Here is a 22,615-nt window from a genome sequence, read left to right on the forward strand (position 1 = left end):
AATAGTGAAGAGATCAAGGAATTTCAGCAGTCAACAAGAATCACATCTTCAATCACAGCGCAGAACAGGGTCAAACTAGCGAAAGGAATGATATCAGAATGCTTCTCACGCAAAGATGCACAGAATAGAATTCCAAACAGAATTATGAAGACTCAAATCCAGGAATCAACTCAGCAAGAGCTGGATGCTGGGATGGAGCTGTGGGTGTGGTCTGTCTCAGGAGGGAAGGACCCAATGGCCTTCCTGATTAAGTATTTACTCAGTAATCTTGTGACTACCAGTTGAAATAATAATTGAAATAAATAAGCAGCTGGAGTAGTTGCCTGGGGGACCAACTCCGAGGCTGTCTAGTCCGGCGGGGTTTACATTTACCCCTCTCAGTGAAACAGAAAATGGCAAACACCTATTTAAAAAATCTTTATAATATATACAGTTTGCAAAATGTGGTATTAATTAACATATATACACAAAGGCTGATGAGATGCTGGATTTCAGTAAAAGCAGTTTGAGGTTAAAGGAGACCTGACTGGAATTATAGAGCAGGCTGGTCAAAACTCATTCCGAATATCAGGTTCAACTCTGGCTGCGCACACCTGAGGAATGGTTTACTAGGCTGGGACAGAGCTCAGTGACCACTCACCAAGATGATACCTGGGATGAACGACCCACGTATGGGAAGAGACTGGATAAACTTAGGTTATAGTTCCTGGAGAGGAGCAGGTTAAGGGCGATCTGGTTCACTTCTGTTGAGCAGATGTAGAAAAAAGAAAAAGACTTGCATTTCTATAGCACCTTTCACAACCTCAGGACGTCCCAAACCACTTTACAGAAAATGAAGTACTTTTTGAAGAAGTATTGTCACTGTTGTAATGTAGGAAACGTGGCTACCAATTTGTGCACAGCAAGATCCCACAAACAGCAACGCGATAATGACCAAATAATTTTATTTTGTGTTGTTGATTGAGGGATAAATATTGGCCAGGACACCGGAGATAACTCCCCTACTCCTCTTGGAAATAGTGCCACGGGATCTTTTACGTTCACCCGAGAGGGCAGACGGGACTACCGTCTCATCTGAAAGACGGCATCTCCGACAGCGCAGCACTCCCTCAGTACTGCACTGGAGTGTCAGCCTAGATTTTTGTGCTGAAGTCTGTGGAGTGAGACTTGAACCCGCAACCTTCTGACTCAGAGACGAGAGTGCTGCCCACTGAGCACTCTCACCATAAAGGCATACAGGGCAAAGGCGGGTATGTGGAGTTAGGTCACAGGTCAGCTACGATCTCATTGAATGTCAGAACAGGCTCGAGGGGGTGAATGGCCTCCTCCTGTTCCTATGTTCCTATGGTTGAGGGTTTCAAAACAGTAAAGAAGATTCAGAGAGTTGGCAGGGAATTATCCTTTCATATAAAGGGAGCTTTTCTGTTGGGACGGGCTCCACTTAAACTGGCCTGGGACCAGTTTCCTGGTGAATTGAGTAACTAGGACTGTAGAAAAGGGGAGGAGGGGGTGGGAGGGTTCAGGTGAGAGGAAATTTATAAATCTAAAAAAGAAAAGTCAAGGCCAGAGAGCAGTGTAGCGACTTAGGTGAAGATAAGCAGAGTGTGACAGGAAGGGACAGAGAGTTTAACTATAATAGTGCATCAGTGAACAAGGTCAAATCAGGGGAAAATGGTAAAAAGTTTAAATTAAAGGCGTTTTATCTAAATGCAAAAGCAGTTGGAACAAGATAGACAAATTAATGGCATAAATACAGATAAATGGGTTTGATCTAATAGCCATTACAGAGATGTGGTCGCATGGTTACCAAGGTTGGGAACTAAATATTCCAGGGTACTTGGCGTTTTGAAAAGACAGGCAAAATGGAAATGGGGAGGTAGCCCTGATAATAAAGGATGACATAAGGACAGGAGAGAGAAAGGATCAGCAAGTAGAATCAGTATGGGTGGCGATAAGAAATAACAAGGGGTAGAAAACACTGGTGGGAGTAATTTAGAAACCTCTAACAGTATCTACACCGTTGAACAGAGTATTAATCAAGAAATAATAGGAGCTTGTAACAAAGGTAATGCAGTAAGTATGGGGAACTTTAATCTTCATATAGATTGGACAAATCAAATTGTCAAAAGTAGTTTGGAGGATGAGTTCATTGAATGCATTTGAGATAAGTTTGCTAGAACGATATGTTGTAGAACCAACCAGGGAACAGGTTCTTTTAGATCTTGTCTTGTGTAATGAGACAGGGTTAATTAGTAATCTCATAGTAAGGATCCTCTGGGGAAGAGTGATCATATGTTAGAATTTCACATAGAGTCCGAAAGTGACATACATAAGTCAAAAACTAGAGTCTTAAACTTAAATAAAGCCAATTACATAGGTATGAGGGGCGAGTTGGCTAATGTAGATTGGGAAATTAGATTAAAAGGTATGACGGTTGATAAGCAATGGCGAACATTTAAAGAAATATTTCTAAATTCTCAACAAATATACATTTCATTAAGAAATAAAAACTCCATGGGAAAAGTGATCTATCCGAGGCTAACTGAAGAGGTTAAAGAGGTATTAGATTAAAAGAAGAGGCTTATAATGTTGCAAAGAATACTAGTAAGCCTGAAGATTGGGAGAATTTTAGAAATCAGCAAAGGATAACCAAAAAATTGATAAGGAGGGAGAAAATAGAATGAGAGTAAACTAGCAAGAAATGTAAAAACAGATTGTAAGAACTTCTACAAGTATGTAAAAAGAGAGTAGCAAAAGTAAACATTGGTCCCTTAGAGGCTGAGACAGGCAAAATTATAATGGGGAATAAGGAAATGGCAGGGACTTCAAACAAATATTTTGTATCTGTCTTCACAGTAGAAGACACAAAAAACATACGAGAAATAGTGGGGAACCAGGGTCTAATGAGAGTGAGGAACTTAAAGTAAATAATATTAGTAAAGAAAAAGTACTTGAGAAATTAATGGGACTAAAAGCTGACAAATCCCCTGGACCTGATGGCCTATATCCTAGGGTTCTAAAAGAGGTGGCTGCTGATAGTGGATGCATTGGTTCTGATCTTCCAAAATTCCCTAGATTCTGGAATGGTCTCAGTGGATTGGAAGGTATCAAATGTAACCCCGCTATTCAAGAAAGGAGGGAGAGAGAAAACAAGGAACTACAGGCCAGACATCAGTCATCAGGAAAATGCTGGAATCCATTATTAAGGAAGTGTTAACAGGGCACTTAGGAAAATCATAATATGATTAGGCAGAGTCAACATGGTTTTATGAAAGTGAAATCATGCTCGACAAATCTATTGAAGTTTTTTGAGGATGTAACTAGCAGGGTAGATAAACGGGAACCAGTGGATGTAGTATATTTTTATTTTCGAAAGGCGTTCAATAAGGTGCCACATAAAAGATTGTTCCACAAGATAAGGGCTCTTGGGGTTGGGGGTAATATATTAGCATGGAGAGAGGGTTGGTTAACAGACTGAATAGAGGGAGTCGGGATAAACGGGTCATTTTCCAGTTGGCAGGCTGTAACTAGTGGGGTGCCGCAAGGATCAGTGTTGGGGCCTCAGCTATTTACAATCTATATTAATGACCTAGATGAAGGGACCGAGTGTAATGTATCCAAGTTTGCTGACGATACAAAGCTAGGTGGGACAGTAAGCTGTGAGGAGAACACAGAGTCTGCACAGGGATATAGATAGACTGAGTGAGTGGGCAGTAAAGTGGCAGATGGAGTATAATGGGAAATGTGAGGTTATTCACTTTGGTAGGAAGAATAGAAAAACAGAATATTTTTTAAATGGTGAGAAACTATTAAATGTTGGTGTTCAGAGAGATTTAGGTGTCCTCGTACAGGAAACACAGAGAGTTAGCGCGCAGGTACAGCAAGCAATTAGGAAGGCAAATGGTATGTTGGCCTTTATTGCAAGGGGGTTGGAGTATAATCTTTTTCTTAGGCAGTCCCTCGGAACCGAGGATGACTTGCTTCCACATTAAACATGAGTTCTCAGGTGACTGATGAGTCCAATGCGGGACCTACAGTCTCTGTCACAGGTGGGGCAGACAGTGGTTGAAGGGGCGGGCGGGTGGGGTGCTTGGGTTAACGTGCACTCCTTCCGCTGTTTGCGCTTGCCTTCCGCTTGCTCCCAGAGTACAATAGTAAGGAAGTCTTACTACAATTGTACAGGGCCTTGGTGAGACCACACCTGGAGTACTGAGCACAGTTTTGGTCTCCTTATCTAAGGAAGGATATACTTGCCTTGGAGGCGGTGCAATGAAGGTTCACTAGATTGATTCCTGGGATGAGAGGGTTGTCCTATGATGAGAGATTGTGTAGATTGGGCCGATACTCTCTGGAGTTTAGAAGAATGAGAGGTGATCTCATTGAAACATACAAGTTTCTGAAGAGGATTGCCAGAGTTAGATGCTGAGAGGTTGTTTCCCCTGGCTGGAGAATCTAGAACTAGGGAGCACAGTCTCAGGATAAGGGGTCGGCCATTTAAGACTGAGATGAGGAGAAATTTCATCACTCAGAGGGTTGTGAATCTTTGGAATTCTCTGCCCCAGAGGACTGTGACTGCTGAGTTGTTGAGAATATTCAAGTTTGAGATCGATAGATTTTTGGACTCTAGAGGAATCCAGAGATATGGAGATCGGGCGGGAAAGTGGAGTTCAGGTTGAAGATCAGCCGTGATCTTATTGAATGGCGGAGCAGGCTCGAGGGGCCGTATGGCCGACTCCTGCTCCTTTTTCTCATGTTTCTTATCGTAGGAAAATAAGAGGATTCACAGAATAGGTGGGGAATTACCCTTTCCAATGGCAGGGAGATTCAGAACAAAGGAACACAATCCTAGAAATTGAGGTAAGGTGGTTAGAATCAAATCTGGGAAAACTGTTGGGGAAACTTTTAGAGACAATAATCAGAGACAAAATTAAGAGCCACTTGGAAAAATATGGGTTAATAATGGACAGCAAGCACAGATTTGATATGGCAAATAGTGTTTGATTAACTTGATTGTGTTCTTTAATGAAGTAACGGAGAGGGTGGATGAGGGTAGTATGGTTGTTGTTGTGTATATGGACTTTCAAAAGGCGTTTGATAAAGTACCGCATAATAAGACGTTAGCAAAATTAAAGCCCATGGGATTAAAGGGATATAAAATTGGCTATGGGACAGAAAGCAGAGAGTAGAGGTGAACGGTTGTTTTTCAGACTGGAGGGAAGTGTACAGTGGAGTTCCCCAGGGGTGGGTATTAGGATCACTGCACTTTGATTTTTGTTAATTAACTGGACTTGGGTATACAGGGCACAATTTCAAAGTTTGCAGCTGACACGAAACTCAGAAATGTAGTAAACAGTGAGCAGGATAATAACAGGAGGACAGAGACAGACTGGTGAAATGGGCAGACACAGGGCAGATAAATTTAACACAGAGAAGTGTGATGTGATACATTTTGGTAGGAAGAATGGGGAGAGGCAATATAAACTAAAGGGCACAATTCTAAAGGGGGTGCAGGAACAGAGAGACCTGGGGGTGGACGTACACAAGTCTTTGAAGGTGGCAGGACAGGTTGGGAAGGTTGTTAAAAAGCACACGGGATCCTTGGCTTTATAAACAGAGGTATAGAGTACAAAGGCAAGGACGTTATGCTAAACCTTTATAAAACACTGGTTAGACCTCAGCTGGAGTATTGTGTCCAATTCTGGGCCCCACACATTCCCTCATCCCAGCCTAGCAGCAGATCTTTCTATTCCCTTTTCTCTCATGCACTCGTCTAGTTTTCTTTTGAAAGCATCTAAGCTATTCGCCTCAACCACTTCCTGTGGCAGCGAGTTCCACATTCTAATCACTCTGAGTAAAGAACTTTCTCGTTATTTCCCTATTGGTTTTATTAGTAACTATCTTGTATTTATGTTTTGGATTCTCCCACAAGTGGAAACATTCTCTCCACATCTACCCTGTCCCGCCCATTCATAACTTTAAAGACCTCGATCAGGTCACCTCTAAGTCTTCTGTTTTCTAAAGAAAAAGACCCAGCCGGTTCAATCTTTCCCAAATGCTGTAATCAGTGCTGGAAGCAAAATCCAGAATAGCTTATAAAAGGGAAGTGGAGAAATTTAAAAGGGTTTGGGGAATGGGACTAACTCTTTCAGAGAGATGGCACAGGCACGATGGGCTGAATGGCCTCCTGCGCTATCAAACCTGCCGATTGTATCTGGGCAGCAGGTGTGTGCCCAGTTTTGATGCGCTGTTGCGAATGTTAATTATCGATGGATTCACTGTGGTCAGTCTGGCAGCAGCACACAGGTAAAATGTTTTTAAAACTGATCCCTACATGTGTCACACAAACCAAACAGTATAAAAGGAGATTCAGGAATTACTACAGGCACAACGCAAGGTAACAAAATCTTCAGAGCTCCAAAATCTCACCACTATCTTAAATATATTCATATAAAAAGAATTCTAACCTTGAGCGTGTTGAGACTCGTATGATTCTGGAAGGATTGGAGAAATACGACAGGCCTGAGTTAGTGGAAAAGGACCTTTTAAGGCTCATAAAACCCATGATCTGAGTGAAGGTTCCTGGACAATGCCTGCCATCTAGTGGCTACTGGCTGAAACCTCAGCGAAACGATTGAGCAGGACTTGGTAATCCCAGGAATGACATCACTTCTCCCACAAGGACTCGATCACTCATGCCCTGTACACCACCAGAACAGAACATGAACAGCACTGCACTGACGAGCAAGATATCTGCAAATTAAAGCTTTAAAAGTCCACAGAGTATATAATGAAGATCTTGTTTAGAAGCAATGATCTGCTTCCTAGCGAACATTTCAACATTAAAAGGAGCATCAACAAGAATTGAGGTCCAAAAACCAGACACGAAACAAGACCTTCTCGGGGTGTGGGCATCACTGGCAAGGCCGGCATTTATTGCCCATCCCTAGTTGTCCTGATAAGGTGATGATGGGCCGTCTTCTTGAACCGCTGCAGTCCGTGTGGTGAACATAAGAACATAAGAATTAGGAGCGGGAGTCGGCCATTTGGCCCCTCGAGCCTGCTCCGCCATTCACTAATATCATGGTTGATCTTCTACCTCAACTCCATCTTCCCACACTATCCCCATATCACTTGATTCCCAAAAATTTATCGACCTCTATCTTAAGTATACTCAACGACTGAGCCTCCACAGCCCTCTGGGGCAGAGAATTCCAAAGATTCACCGCCCTCTGAGTGAAGAAATTTCTCCTCATCTCAGTCCTAAATGGCCGACCCCTTATTCTAAGACTGTGACCCCTGGTTCCAGACTCCCCAGCCAGGGGAAACACCCTCCCTGCATCTACCCTGTCAAGCCCCTTAAGAATTTTATACGTTTCAATGAGATCACCTCTCATTCTTCTAAACTCCAGGGAATATAGGCCTAGTCTACTCAATCTCTCCTCATAGGACAATCCCCCCATCCCAGGAGTCAGTCTGGTGAACCTTCGTTGCACTCCCTCTATGGCAAGTATATCCTTCCTTAGGTAAGGAGACCAAAACTGTACACAATACTCCAGGTGTGGCCTCACCAATGCCCTGTATAATTGCAGTAAGACACCTTTACTCTTATACTTTAATGCCTTTGTAACAAAAGCTAACATACCATTTGTTTTCCTAATTGCTTGCTGTACCTGCATGTTGACTTTCAGTGATTCGTGTACAAAGACACCCAGATGTTCTTCGTAGCAGTTCTGATACAACTGAGGGGCTCGCTGGGCCATTTCAGAGGGCAGTTAAGAGTCGACCACGTTGGTGTGGGACTGGAGTCACGTATAGGCCCAGACCGGGTAAGGACGGCAGGTTTCCTTCCCTAAAGGACACCAGTGAACCCGTTGGGTTTTTATGACAATCCGACAGCTTCACGGTCACCGTTACTGAGGCCAGCTTTTTATTTCCAGATTAAAAAAAAAATTGAACAGGACTTGAATTCTCCCGCTTTAGCCACTGTGCAGGAACTGCTTAGAAGAATCACAAAGTAATAAACTGCATGAAGAGATTCTGCTGACACTCGCTCCATTACAACCTAAACCTGCACAGCCCGTCCTCCCCAATCCCCACCTTCTTAGGGCCACCAGGGATGGGCAATAAATGAATAAATGCTGCTCTCGCCAGCGACGCCCACACCCCCAGAATGAAGAAGAATCGGACAGAACCTTCCAGTGAATGAGGCCCGTGTCCCACTCAACCCTGGGCCCAGAATAGAAAGCGTTCAGATCCCTCAGCACGATCTTGAAAAATAAACTAACATTTAAAACCTGAGGGAGGGATACAGAGGAAGGCAGCGATGTTAATTTTTAATAAAATATGTACCTGATCCAAACATTTTAATAAACAAAGTCCCGGCCAATTTACACAATTCTCTATCCAAACAACATGGGGATATAAAATCTTGATTCTAAGACTCAGTTATTTATTGAACCATAAAAGCCAAACAGGACCCAGAAATAGCACGTCGGAAACCCAATCAAATCAGGTAAATTTATTTGAACTGTTTTTGTTTAGAATTATTTGCAGCATGAATGACACTGTAACAGATTAGCTATTTGATGATTTTTTGATTGAGTTCTACTGATAATCCCTGATCCAAACACAACATTCTCTGTCTATATGGGAGGGGTTCCAAGCAACATTCTCTGACCACGGCTGTGATCTTTCAAAGGGTTCGAGTGTGCGGCTGTGGAACCGATCAGTTCAGCTTATTCTCGATTAAAGGGGCTTTTACACAGACTGGGTTTGGGGGAGTTTGATTTACCGGCACTGTTCTACCCCGGGCACCATCGATAGGGGAGCGGCTTGCCATCTACGGAGGCTAGCCCAACCCCTCAATACTCAAAACATATTCCTTCAATCATCACTGCAAAATCTGGTGATAAAACTATTCGCTCTAGGAATCGTTGGCACAGTGAGTTGGAATATTTACTTCCACTCGAGCCTAGGCTTGGATCCAGACAGGAAAGGAAGTAGAAGATGTTCCTCTATGTCAGCTGGCCCGGATCAGAAGTGATTTTTAGTCCAGTTTGCCATGCCCAATCTGTCCAAAACATGACCATGATGTGGGACTGCCCGACAGAATGCCAATGCTCTTTTCCAATCCTGTGCAGCCCTGCCTTCAGGAGGGTTTTGGGACAGACTAGGGAGGAACAGGAGGTAGTTAAGCACATCTGCTAGTGAGACACTGGTAACCACTGATTCCGGAACCTTCCTCAATCGCCTTAGGGAGGAATGAGACAGTTTTTCCAAAAATGAACTATGGTTTTTCTCTGATTTTTTCCCTCTCCCGGTGCACTGCTGGCAGTTGGGGCGAGTGCCATGACGTCTCCCCCTCCAGTGGGTGCGCTCACTGGTCCCTCACAATCACACTAAAAAGAGGCCAGATGGATAGATAGAACGATAAAGCAAATGGTTGTACACTGTTGCAGGGTGGAAGGGCTGTTTGGGGGTTCGTGTGAGGTAGATGTGAATTCAGACGCTGCAATACCATGCTTTATCCAGGATATAGATAGAGACTGCGTATAGTGCCGATCAGTGCGTGGGTCTTGGGCAACAGGGGAGCCGATGCTCATAGACTGTCGCTGCAGGGGATAGGATGTGGACTCACAGGCCCACAAGGCTACAGAGACTGCACACGTACAGGGTTCAGTGGTCATGACAATATCCAAAGAGTTTGTATTCTGTTCAGAAACTTCCGAACCCCGTTCTTGTAACAATACACAACAAGGCGACTGGAGCATCTTCCTCACATCCCATCATTTCTCAAATGCCCACTGGCTCGTGTCTCATTTTGCACTCTGTCCCTGATCAGCACTTTCCCCTCATTCAGCAATGCCGTTAACCTGCAAATCTGGACCAGTCTCAGTCTGCACAGTGTGAGTGAAGCTCACTGGCACGGATGTAAATTTGGAACTAAATTAAGGGCACGATTTAGTGTTTTTCTAATCTGAAGATTGTTTCGAGACACAGTCCTGCTGCACTGCAATAGGCCGGGGCGTCAGATGGATCGCAGTAGATGGATATAGATTTCTCGTACGCGGCAGACAAGGAACAACAGATTATGATTCCAGAGAAGCAAGAGGGGATCGTGGGAATATCGAACCAGTACAAACAAACTGGTTTAAATCAGCCCTCAACTTAACTTTTGATTCACGGTTCAGTCATCTCCAGGGAAACTCATTAACCTCGATAATCTGTGCACAAGAAATTGAATTAGAAAATATACTGAAGCTACAACATCATGGTCGATTGGAGGTTTAGAGAGTTGAGGATTTGTTCCTGTAGCATCGCAGGATTTTTTTATTTTTAATTCGTTCATGGAATGTGGGCGTCGCTGGAAAGGCCAGCATTTATTGCCCATCCCTAATTCCCCTCGAGAAGGTGGTGGTGAGCCGCCTTCTTGAACCGCTGCAGTCCGTGTGGTGAAGGTACTCCCACAGTGCTGTTGGGGAGGGAGTTCCAGGATTTTGACCCAGCGACGATGAAGTAACGGCGATATATTTCCAAGTCAGGATGGTGTGTGACTTGGAGGGGAACTTGCAGGTGGTGGTGTTCCCATGCGCCTGCTGCCCTTGTCCTTCTAGGTGGAAGAGGTCGTGGGTTTGGGAGGTGCTGCCGAAGAAACCTTGGTGAGTTGCTGCAGTGCATCTTGTAGATGGTACACACTGCAGCCACGGTGCGCCGGTGGTGGAGGGAGTGAATGTTTAAGGTGGTGGATGGGGTGCCAATCAAGCGGGCTGCTTTGTCCTGGATGGTGTCGAGCTTCTTGAATGTTGTTCGAGCTGCACTCATCCAGGCAAGTGGAGAGTATTCCATCACACTCCTTACTTGTGCCTTGTAGATGCTGGAAAGGCTTTGGGGAGTCAGGAGGTGAGACACGTGCCGCAGAATACCTAGTCTCTGACCTGCTCTTATTGCCACAGTATTTATGGGGCTGGTCCAGTTAAGTTTCTGGTCAATGGTGACCCCCAGGATGTTGATGGTGGGGGACTCGGCGATGGTAATGCCGTTGAATATCATGGGGAGGTGGTTAGACTCTTGCTTGTTGGAGATAGTCATTGCCTGGCACTTGTGTGGCACGAATGTTACCTGCCACTTATCAGCCCAAGCCTGAACGTCATCCAGGTCTTGTTGCATGCGGGCATGGACTGCTTCATTATCTGAGGAGTTGTGAATGACACTGAACACTGTGCAGTCATCAGCGAACGTCCCTGTGATAAAAATGATAACTTCCGGGAAGTTATGTCATCACTTCCTGTGAACTATGAACTGTGTACATACCTCACTTCCTGTCATATGTCACTTCCTGTTGGACTGGTATAAATACTGGTCTGTTCAGTATTGTAAGAGGCTTCTACCAGAGGCATGGTAAAGACCTCTCTTGTGTATATAGTGTGTTTATAAGTTACTTAAAGCTTACTTTAAAGTTACTTGATGGTAAGTCTCCTTTTTCTTACATCAATTTAAGTAACTTAATAGTTACACTGACAAATACTAGACCTTCAGACAAACTCGGAAGTTAAGGATCCAGGGAACCACCCATCATGGAGAAAATCCTTAGACCTATTCGTCTGGACTTGGACCCGAATACACCAGCAGCTGGTAGGGTATGGAAGCATTGGTATCGTACTTTTGAGAATTTTCTGGATGAATGTAAAGCGGATGCTCCTGCTAAATTGAAGATACTTGTCAATTATGTGACCCCAAAAGTGTTCGAATATGCTGATGAATGGGATAATTACGAAGAGGTGATTCGGGCACTTAAGAAACTGTATGCGAAGACCCCAAATGAGGTCTATGCTAGACATCTACTGGCCACAGCCCGACAAGGGCCAGGGGAATCAATTGACGAATTCCTGCAAGAACTTCGCAGGCTCAGCGTAGATTGTAACTTTCAGGCAGCCTCAGCTGAGCTGTACCGCCAAGAAATGATTCGTGATGCTTTCATCTGCGGGATTGCCTCTCCATTTATACGCCAGCGTCTACTAGAAAGTAAAACACTTGAGCTACAAAAAGCTTTTGACCTAGCTTGTTCACTGGATTTGGCAAAGAGAAATGCAGACCTCTATCAGCTGCCCAGATCTCGATCTGCTGCTGTAGCCGCAACCAGACAATTCAAGCGGTCTCAGGTGAACCCTATCATGGGGGAATCTAATTCTGATGAAGAAGAGGAGGACGACCCCACTTTAGCAGCCTCTTGGCAATCTAGGAAGGAATGCTTCTTTTGTGGAGATGCTTTTCACCCTAGGAAAACCTGCCCTGCTCGCAATGCAATCTGCAGTTATTGCGGGAAAAAAGGACACTTTGCTAAAGTTTGCCTATCAAGGGCCTCTACGAGGGCCAATCCAGCTAAGGCCTACCGAACTGCCCCAATTAGGGCCTATCAAGATGCTCCAGCTAGGACCTATCAAGCTTCCTCTCGAGCTCTCTCCCGAAGAAGCACACCGAGAGTTTTAGCCACTCTCTGTGCAACGACACCAATTACAGCTGCTTGCCCACAGAACCTGTCTCATGCAGCCACAAAAATTTCAATTAAAGGGCATACCTTCGATGCCTTAATTGACTCAGGAAGTACTGATAGTTTCATTAAGGAACAGATTGTTGCGAAATTGAAACTACATGTCTTCCCATCGGACCAGGCAATTGCGATGGCCCAGTCATCACTTAATACCAGAATCTCCGGCTTTTGTGTTGTTGATATGACACTTCATGGTCGTATGTATCCCTCCACCCGACTTTCGGTGCTCAAGGACTTATGTAGTGATCTCCTCTTAGGGCTGGACTTCCAAAAACAGCATAAGAAACTCACCATTGAGTTTGGTGGATCCAAACCCGGACTTACTATTTCTAATATACCGTCTAAATTACCATTTTGTGCATTATCAGCAGCTTCACTTGATGAACCCTCATTATTTGCCAGTATTCCGCCTCAATGCAAACCGATAATAACGAAATCGCGGCGCTTTAATCAGGAAGACCAATCTTTTATTGCGGCTGAAATCTCTCGACTTCTAGCAGAGGATATCATTGAACCATGTTCGTCGCCCTGGCGGGCTCAAGTCGTCATTGTCAAGAACCCTCTAAAACCTCACAAACAGCGACTATGCATCGATTATTCGCAAACCATCAATCAATATATCGACTTGGACGCCTACCCATTGCCACGCATTGATGATATGGTTAATAAACTGGCCGAATACAAAGTGTTCTCAACTTACGATTTAAAAAGTGCCTATCATCAGTTACCCTTGAAGGTCTCAGATAAGCAGTACACAGTCTTTGAGGCTAATGGACGGCTGTACCAATTTCGTCGCCTCCCATTCGGGGTTACTAATGGAGTGGCTGTCTTTCAACGGGCAATGGATGGCCTGGTTAAGCAGGAAAACCTAAGGGACACTTTTCCCTATCTTGATAACATTACCATTGCAGGTCACGATCAACAGGAACACGACTCCAACCTCCAAAAATTTCGGGATGCCCTCCATCGCCGTAATTTGACCCTGAATGAATCCAAATCTGTTGAGTCGCAACCGACCATCAACATCCTTGGCTACTGCGTAGGCAATGGTATCATTAAGCCAGACCCAGAAAGACTTCGCCCGCTCCAAGAGCTCCCGTCACCTAAGAATCCGGCTTCTTTACGTCGGGCTCTCGGTCTGTTTGCATACTACGCTAAATGGATTCCTCATTTTTCGGACAAAATCCAACCCTTGCTGCATGCTAGATCATTTCCACTGGGAACAGCGGCTGTTGCAGCCTTTAACCTTCTCAAAAAACAGTTGGAGAAAGCGGCTCTTCACTCCATTGATGAGAATCTCCCTTTCGTGGTTGAATGTGATGCCTCGGAGGTGGCGATCTCGGCTACTCTGAATCAGGAAGGTCGTCCTGTAGCATTTATGTCCAGGACCTTACAAGGTGCCGAGCTACATTATCCTCCGGTTGAGAAAGAAGCCACAGCCATCATAGAGGCAGTACGGAAGTGGAACCATTTTCTAGCTCGCCAGCACTTTACATTGATCACGGACCAACGATCAGTCGCCTTCATGCTCGATAATCGAAAACGAACCAAAATTAAGAATAATAAAATACAACTTTGGAGGATGGAACTGGCCTCTTTTGGTTATACCATTCTCGATCAGCCTGGCAAGGAGAATGTGGCCCCGGACACCCTCACACGGGCATTCTGCTCCACTATGTCATCCTCCACTCTCATGGATGTCCACAATGGTTTGTGTCATCCTGGCGTTACGCGCATGCTACATTTCGTACGATCACGGAATCTCCCTTTTTCCACTGGAGATGTAAAGAAAATATGCTCAGAATGCCGGCTTTGTGCGGAATTAAAACCTCAGTTCTTCCGCCCCTCAGATGGTATACTCATACATGAAACCCAACCGATGCAACGACTTAGCATCGATTTTAAGGGCCCAGTGCCCTCTTCAACTCGGAACACATATTTGCTCACCATGATCGACGAATATTCACGTTTTCCATTTGCCTTCCCCTGCTCCAATATGCTGGCGTCCACAGTAATCTGCTGCCTTGAGCAGGTATTTTCTCTCTGTGGCATGCCGGCTTATATTCACTCAGATCGGGGTCCATCCTTTATGTCAAGGGAACTCAAGGACTACCTCTCAGAACGGGGAATTGCTACAAGCAAAACAACACCATACCATCCCATCGGAAATGGGCAGGTAGAGAGGTATAACGGTATCATCTGGAATTCCGTACGTCTCGCTTTAAGATCTCGGGGCCTACCAGACCAGCAATGGGAAACAGTGCTTCCGGATGCATTGCACTCTATACGGTCCCTGCTTTCTACAGCCACAAATACTACACCTCATGAGCGGTTCTTTGGATTCCAGCGTCGCTCATCTCATGGGGCATCACTCCCGTCATGGCTAACTACTCCTGGACCTGTATTACTCCGAAGATACGTTCGGACGTCTAAAAATGACCCTCTTGTAGATGAGGTCGAACTAACCGATGCCAACCCCACCTATGCAAACATACGATATTCCGACGGCCGAGAATCTACCGTATCATTACGGGATCTGGCTCCCTGTCCACCAGGACCTAGTGGGACATCGGGTGATGGCATTTCACCAGGAAACTCTTGGGACCTATCGGGTACCCCTCTCCAGGATCCTGATCGGACACCAACTAGCTTGGTGCCGGTAGAACCCCGTGCTCAAGGTTGCGACCCTCCCAGTACCGCGCATGAAAGTACTGATCCGCCACAGACCAGCTCTGCACCTCCCTCTGAACAGAGGCAGTCCGACTTTGAACCTATTGGGGCTCGTACTCGAAGCCATGATCTCCCCGACCCTTCACAGGGCAATCCAGGCCACACAGACTCTGACCAATGGCCAACCGCATGTAAGCGGACCAGCGACCCGCTACGACGGGAATCCAAACGGGTGCGACTCTTCCTTGTTCGGCGGCTGCGGACCAAAAGGTAGACCACAGCCTCCTAATCCTGCAGGAGGGAAGAATGTGATAAAAATAATAACTTCCGGGAAGTTATGTCATCACTTCCTGTGAACTGTGAACTATGAACTGTGTACATACCTCACTTCCTGTCATATGTCACTTCCTGTTGGACTGGTATAAATACTGGTCTGTTCAGTATTGTAAGAGGCTTCTACCAGAGGCATGGTAAAGACCTCTCTTGTGTATATAGTGTGTTTATAAGTTACTTAAAGCTTACTTTAAAGTTACTTGATGGTAAGTCTCCTTTTTCTTACATCAGTCCCCATTTCTAACCTTATGTTGGAGGGAAGGTCATTGATGAAGCAGCTGAAGATGGTTGGGCCTAGGACACTGCCCTGAGGAACTCCTGCAGTGATGTCCTGGGGCTGTGATGATTGACCTCCAACCACCACAACCATCTTCCTTTGTGCTAGGTATGACTCCAGCCAGTGGAGAGTTTTCCCCCCCGATTCCCATTGACTTCAGTTTTACTAGGGATCCTTGATGCCAACACTTGGTCAAATGCTGCCTTGATGTCAAGGGCAGTCACTCTCACCTCACCTCTGGAATTCAGCTCCTTTGTCCATGTTTGGACCAAGGCTGTAATGAGGTCAGGAGCAGAGTGGTCTTGACGGAACCCAAACTGTGCATCAGTGAGCAGGTTATTGGTAAGTGCTGCTTGATAGCACTGTCGATGAAACCTTCCATCACTTTGCTGATGATTGAGAGTAGACTCTTCTTCTTCTTAGGCAGTCCCTCGGAACCGAGGATGACTTGCTTCCACATTAAAAATGAGCTCGCAGGTGACTGATTAGTCCAATGCGGGACCTACAGTCTCTGTCACAGGTGGGGCAGACAGTGGTTGAAGGGGCGGGTGGGTGGGGTGCTTGGGTTGACGTGCGCTCCTTGCGCTGCCTACGCTTAGCGTCCGCTTGCTCCCGGCGAAGAGACTCGAGGTGTTCGGCGCCTTCCCGGATGCTTCTCCTCCACTTTGTGCGGTCTTGGGCCAGGGATTCCCAGGTGTCGGTGGGGATGTTACACTTTTTCAAGGAGGCTTTGAGGGTGTCCTTGAAGCGTTTCCTCTGCCCACCTGGGGCTCTCTTGCCGTGCCGGAGCTCCGAGTAGAGCGCTAGTTTTGGGAGTCTCGTATCGGGCATGCGGACAATGTGACCCATCCGTCGGAGCTGATTGAGCGTGGTCAGAGCTTCGATGCTGGGGATGTTGGCCTGAGCAAGAACACGTTGGTGCGCCTATCCTGCCAATGGCTTTGCAGGATCTTGTGGAGGCAGCGTTGGTGGTACCTCTCCAGTGCTTTGAGGTACCTGCTGTACATGGTCCATGTCTCTGAGGCATACAGCAGGGTGGGTATCACTGCTGCCCTGTAGACCATGAGCTTAGTGCCGGGTTTGAGGTCCTGTTCTTCAAACACTCTCTTCCTCAGGCGACCGAAGGCTGCACTGGCACACTGAAGGTGGTGTTGGACTTCGTCGTCGACGTCTGCCCTTGTTGACAGTAGGCTCCCGAGGTATGGAAAGTGTTCCACGTTGTCCAAGGCCTTGTCGTGGATTTTGATAATCGGGGGGCAGCACTGTGGCGGGGGCAGGTTGGTAGAGGACCTTTGTCTTACAGATGTTTAGTGTAAGGCCCATGCTCTCGTATGCTTCGGTGAAGGTGTTTACGATGGTTTGGAGTTCGACCTCCGAGTGAGCGCAGACGCAAGCATCGTCTGCATACTGTAATTCGACGACAGAGGATGGGACGACCTTGGATCTGGACTGGAGGCGAGGGAGGTTGAAAAGTTTCCCATTTGTTCTGTAAATTAGCTCCACTCCAGTGGGGAGCTTACTGAGGGTGAGATGGAGCATTGCAGCAAGGAAGATTGAAAAGAGCGTTGGTGCGATGACACAGCCTTGCTTGACCCCGGTTCGTACGTGAATTGGGTCTGTGGTGGAACCGTTGGTCAGGATCACGGCTTGCATGTTGTTGTGGAGCAGGCGGAGGATAGTGACAAACTTTTGAGGGCAGCCGAATTTGAGGAGCACACTCCATAATCCCTCACGGTTGACAGTGTCGAAGGCCTTTGTGAGATCAAAGAAGGCCATGTACAGCGGTTGGTGCTGTTCCCTGCATTTCTCTTGTAATTGACGTGCGGTGAAGATCATGTCCATTGTGCCCCTTAGTGGGCGGAATCCGCATTGCGACTCTGGGAGGAGCTCTTCGGCCACTGGGAGAAGGCGATTGAGGAGGATTCTTGCGATGACTTTCCCTGTAGCAGACAGCAGGGAAATTCCTCTGTAATTACCGCAATAAGTAGACTGATGGGGGGGTAATTGGCCGGATTGGATTTGTCCTGCTTTTTGTGGACAGGACATACCTGGGCAGTTTTCCACATTGTCGGGTAGATGCCAGTGTTGTAGCTGCACTGGAACAGCTTGGCTAGAGGCGCGGCTAGTTCTGGAGCACAAGTCTTCAGCACGACAGCCGGGATGTTGTCGGGGGCCATAGCCTTTGCTGTATCCAGTGCCCCCAAGTTCTAGACTCCCCAGCCAGGGGAAACATCCTCCCTGCATCTACCCTGTCAAACCCCTTAAGAATTTTTTGGGAGAAATTCGGTATCGCCCCGTTTGGGGCGCAATTATCGGCCGGGAGCAAAGTTTAGCGCCTGGCGCTAATTATCGTCTCCGACTGCGAAGTTGGCTTCTATCACCCCTGGAGGTGATTGGAGTGCTAAATCAGGCACTACACACCTGTCTTAAGGCGCGAACGCCGAGGAGCTACCTCAGAGCGCTGTTGAAGCTCATGTGATGTCAGTCAGCAATGGAACACAGACACACTGGCGCCGGCCAGTTCTTAAAGGGGAGGGTCGATCTTGGTCTCCATCCGCACCCTGCTCATTGCAGCCTTGAATCTCGGCCTGGAGAGACCTGTACATCAAATCTGCTGGAAAGAACAATGGAGAGACCCAGGGAAAGAGCTCAGCGTGCAGCCCCCACAGTCTCTTCTAAATCGATGCAAGGTCAAATTAAAATGAACCTACAAAGTGCTGCTCAGTACCCAAAACTCCTTCACACAGCGTTGAATCTCTCCAGAAGCCTCTCTCTCTCTCTCTCTCAGAATGCGTGGTGCAAAAATGTCGCAGACAAAAAAAGGCAGGAAGCGGTCGCCTTTAAATAGCGCTCCCCCAGTCCCTTCCCAACTGCAAAACGCTCCCCTCAACCTGTCGTTGCTAGCGGCAGGCAGTAAGGCAGGGGGCGCCACTCAATATCCGGTCCGGGGCGCTACCGGGGCATTGCACGCTCGACTGACTTCACGATCTGCGGGCACAGGAGATCGTGGCGGTAGTGTTTAGCGCTGCCGCAAAATGTCTGGTCAATTCCGCGAGCGGCGCAAACATCGCCGCGCCCGGGTGCTAGTTGCTTTGCGCATCATTAACGCCCTCTTAGGGCGCTAACAGAAGGCGCAAAGCAACTGAATTTTTCACCCTATATGTTTAAGAAAGAACACAAGAAATAGGAGCAGGAGTAGGCCATTTGGCCCTTTGAGCCTGCTCGCCATTCAATAAGGTCATGCCTGATCATCTAGCTGAGGCGAGAGTGACTGCCCTTGACATCAAGGCAGCATTTGACTGTGCTGGCATCAAGGATCCCTAGTAAAACTGAAGTCAATGGGAATCGGGGAGGAAAACTCTCCACTGGCTGGAGTCATACCGAGCACAAAGGAAGATGGTTGTGGTGATTGAAGGTCAATCATCACAGCCCCAGGGCATCGCTGCAGGAGTTCCTCAGGGCAGTGTCCTAGGCCCAACCATCTTCAGCTGCTTCATCAATGACCTTCCCTCCAACATAAGGTCAGAAATGGGGATGGTCGCTGATGACTGCACAGTGTTCAGTGCTATTCACAACTCCTCAGATAATGAAGCAGTCCATGCCCGCATGCAACAAGATCTGGATGACGTTCAGGCTTGGGCCGATAAGTAGCAGGTTATCATTCGTGCCACACAAGTGCCAGGCAATGACTATCTCCAACAAGCGAGAGTTAACCACCGCCCCTTGACATTCAATGGCATTACCATCACCGAATCCCCCACCATCAACATCCTGGGGGTCACCATTGACCAGAAACTTAACTGGACCAGCCACATAAATACTGTGGCAACAAGAGCAAGTCAGAGGCTAGGTATTCTGCGGCGAGCGTCTCACCTCCTGACTCCCCAAAGCCTTTCTACCATCTAGAAGGCACAGGTAAGGAGTGTGATGGAATACTCTCGACTTGCCTGGATGAGTGCACCTCCAACAACACTCAAGAAGCTCGACATCATTCAGGACAAAGCAGCCCGCTTGATTGGCACCCCATCCACCACCCTAAACATTCACTCCCTCCACCACCGGTGTACCGTGGCTGCAGTGTGTACCATCTACAAGATGCACTGCAGCAACTCGCCAAGGCTTCTTCAGCAGCACCTCCCAAACCCACGACCTCTACCACCTAGAAAGACAAGGGCAGCAGGCGCATGGGAACACCACCACCTCCAAGTTCCCCTCCAAGTCACACACCATCCTGACTTAGAAGTATATCGCCGTTCCTTCATCGTCGCTGGGTCAAAATCCTGGAACTCCCTCCCTAACAGCACTGTGGGAGTACCTTCACCACATGGGCTGCAGTGGTTCAAGAAGGCGGCTCACCACCCCCTTCTCAAGGGCAATTGGGATGGGCAATAAATGCTGGCCTTGCCATCGACGCCCACATCCCATAAACACATTTTAAAAAAGAGCAGGGGAGTTATCCCCGTGTCCTGGCCAATAATTATCCATCACTCAACATCACAAAAAAACAGATGATCTGCTCATTATCACATTGCTGTTTGTGGGATCTTGTGATGTGCGAATTGGCTGCTGTGTATCCCTACATGACAACAGTGACTACACTTCAAAAAGTACTTCATTGGCTGTAAAGCACTTTGGGTTGTCCTGAGCCTATGAAAGGCGCTGGAGAAATGCAAGTCTTTCATTTTCTTTTTTGAATATACTCAACGAATCAGCAACAGCCCTCTGGGGTAGAAAATTCCAAAGATTCACAACCCTCTGAGTGAAGAAATTCCTCCTCATCTCAGTCCTAAATGGCCGACCCCTTATTCTGAAACTGTGACCCCTGGTTCTAGACTCCCCAGCCAGGGGAAACACCCTCCCTGCATCTACCCTGTCAAGCCCTGTAAGAATTTTAGATGTTTCAATGAGATCACCTCTCATTCTTCTAAACTCTAGAGAATATAGGCCTAGTCTACTCAATCTCTCCTCATAGGACAATCGCCCAATCCTAAGAACCAGTCTGGTGAACCTTCGTTGCACTCCCTCTATGGCAAGTATATCCTTCCTTAGGTAAGGAGACCAAATCTGTACACAATACTCCAGGTGTGGTCTCACCAGGGCCCTATATAATTGCAGTAAGACGTCTTTACTCTTATACTCAAATCCTCTTGTAATAAAGGCCAACATACCATTTGCTTTCCTAATTGCTTGCTGTACCTGCATGTTAACTTTCAGTGATTCGTGTACAAGGACACCCAGGTCCCTCTGAACACCAACATTTCCCAATCTCTCACCATTTAAAAAATACTCTGCTTTTCTATTTTCCTACCAAAGTAGATAACTTCACATTTCTCCACATTATATTCCATTTGCCATGTTCTTGCCCACTCACTTATCCTGTCTATATCCCCTTGAAGCCTCCTTGCATCCTCCTCACAACTTACATTCCCACCCAGCTTTGTATCATCAGCAAACTTGGATATATTACATTTAGTCACCTCATCCTAATCATTGATGTAGATTGTGAACAGCTGAGGCCCAAGCACTGATCCTTGCGGTACTCCACTAGTTACAGCCTGCCAACCCGAAAATGACCCGTTTATTCCTACTCTCTGTTTTCTGTCCGTTAACCAATCCTCAATCCATGCTAGTATATTACCCCCCAATCCCATGAGCCCTAATTTTGTTTAATAACCTCTTGTGTGGCACCTTATCGAATGCCTTCTGAAAATCCAAATACACCACATCCACTGGTTCCCCCTTATCTATTCTGCTAGTTACAACCTCAAAAAACTCGAACAGATTTGTCAAACACGATTTCCCTTTCATAAATCCGTGTCGACTCTGCCCAATCCTATTATTATTTTCTAAGTGCCCTGTTACCACGTCCTTAATAATAGATTCTAGCATTTTCCGTACTACTGATGTCAGGCTAACTGGTCTGTAGTTCCCCGTTTTCTCTCTCCCTCCTTTCTTAAATAGTGGGGTTACATTTGCAATGAGATCATCTCTCATTCTTCTAACGCTAGGGAATATAGGCCTAGTCTACTCAGTCGCTCCTCATCGGGCAATCCCCCATTCCAGGAATTAAAGGCAGCATTTTCCCCATTTCCTGCCACATCAAAAATGAGACACAGATGGGAGGGAAGTGGTTGCAGAAGGTAGTGATTAACCCTCCTATTCTGCAAACATAAGTGATCAGAATCACTTCGGGAAGTGGAAAATCAGAGTCAGAAATGAACAAACTGGATGTGTATTTTTTGGTACCATTTTCTATATTGATCCTGTGAAAGAGTATTCAGAACAAGAATCCCACAGATCGGGAGCTGGCTTTTATACTGTCTCCCAGCTCCTGGATTGGAAATCACACGGTGCGATACAAGGTACAAACACAATATCATACGGTCAGGTACAAACACTTAAGATCACACTCGGAGATATACGGTACCAATCATATGATGAGATATGAGGTACAAACACTTAATATCACACGGTGCGATACGAGCAAGAAAGTCATAATGAGTTCATCTGAAATTTCTCTTTACTGAAACATCAGGTGGCTTAAAATAAGTGTGTAACCACTGGACGAAACATGTGGAGAGAGTACAGTAAAAGGTGCTGAATGTTTGCACGCTTGTATCCTATGTTGTAGTCTCAGGCCCCGTCTTTCAGACAGCTACTCACCAACGTTGTTACCCTGGTGTAACGCTGGGTGTGCTGGTCAGGGGGTGTTTTCACAGAGACAGGTATTAACACGATAGCCAGAAAAATAAGTGAGATGCTCACTTGATTGAAAAGGAACCTCACTT

General features: G+C 46.4%; 1 protein-coding gene across 2 annotated transcripts in view; it reads right to left on the minus strand.

Annotated features, from left to right (window-relative positions):
- The window catches only part of tspan9a (tetraspanin 9a), a 424,140-nt gene that overhangs the window by 257,912 nt on the left and 143,613 nt on the right, over positions 1–22,615 (minus strand). Inside the window, exon 1 of one of the 2 annotated variants that reach the window (XM_086009715.1) lies at positions 6,465–6,538. The exons of the other annotated variant lie outside the window; for it this stretch is intronic. The gene's annotated coding sequence lies outside the window, so the exon portion shown is untranslated. Of the gene's footprint in view, positions 1–6,464; positions 6,539–22,615 lie in introns of those variants that run through there. 2 annotated transcript variants of the gene reach the window in all.

This window comes from Somniosus microcephalus, chromosome 16 (genome assembly GCF_052327205.1).
Source record: "Somniosus microcephalus isolate GS21.2 chromosome 16, FLI_Smic_1.0, whole genome shotgun sequence".
Classification (NCBI taxonomy): Eukaryota; Metazoa; Chordata; class Chondrichthyes; order Squaliformes; family Somniosidae; genus Somniosus; species Somniosus microcephalus.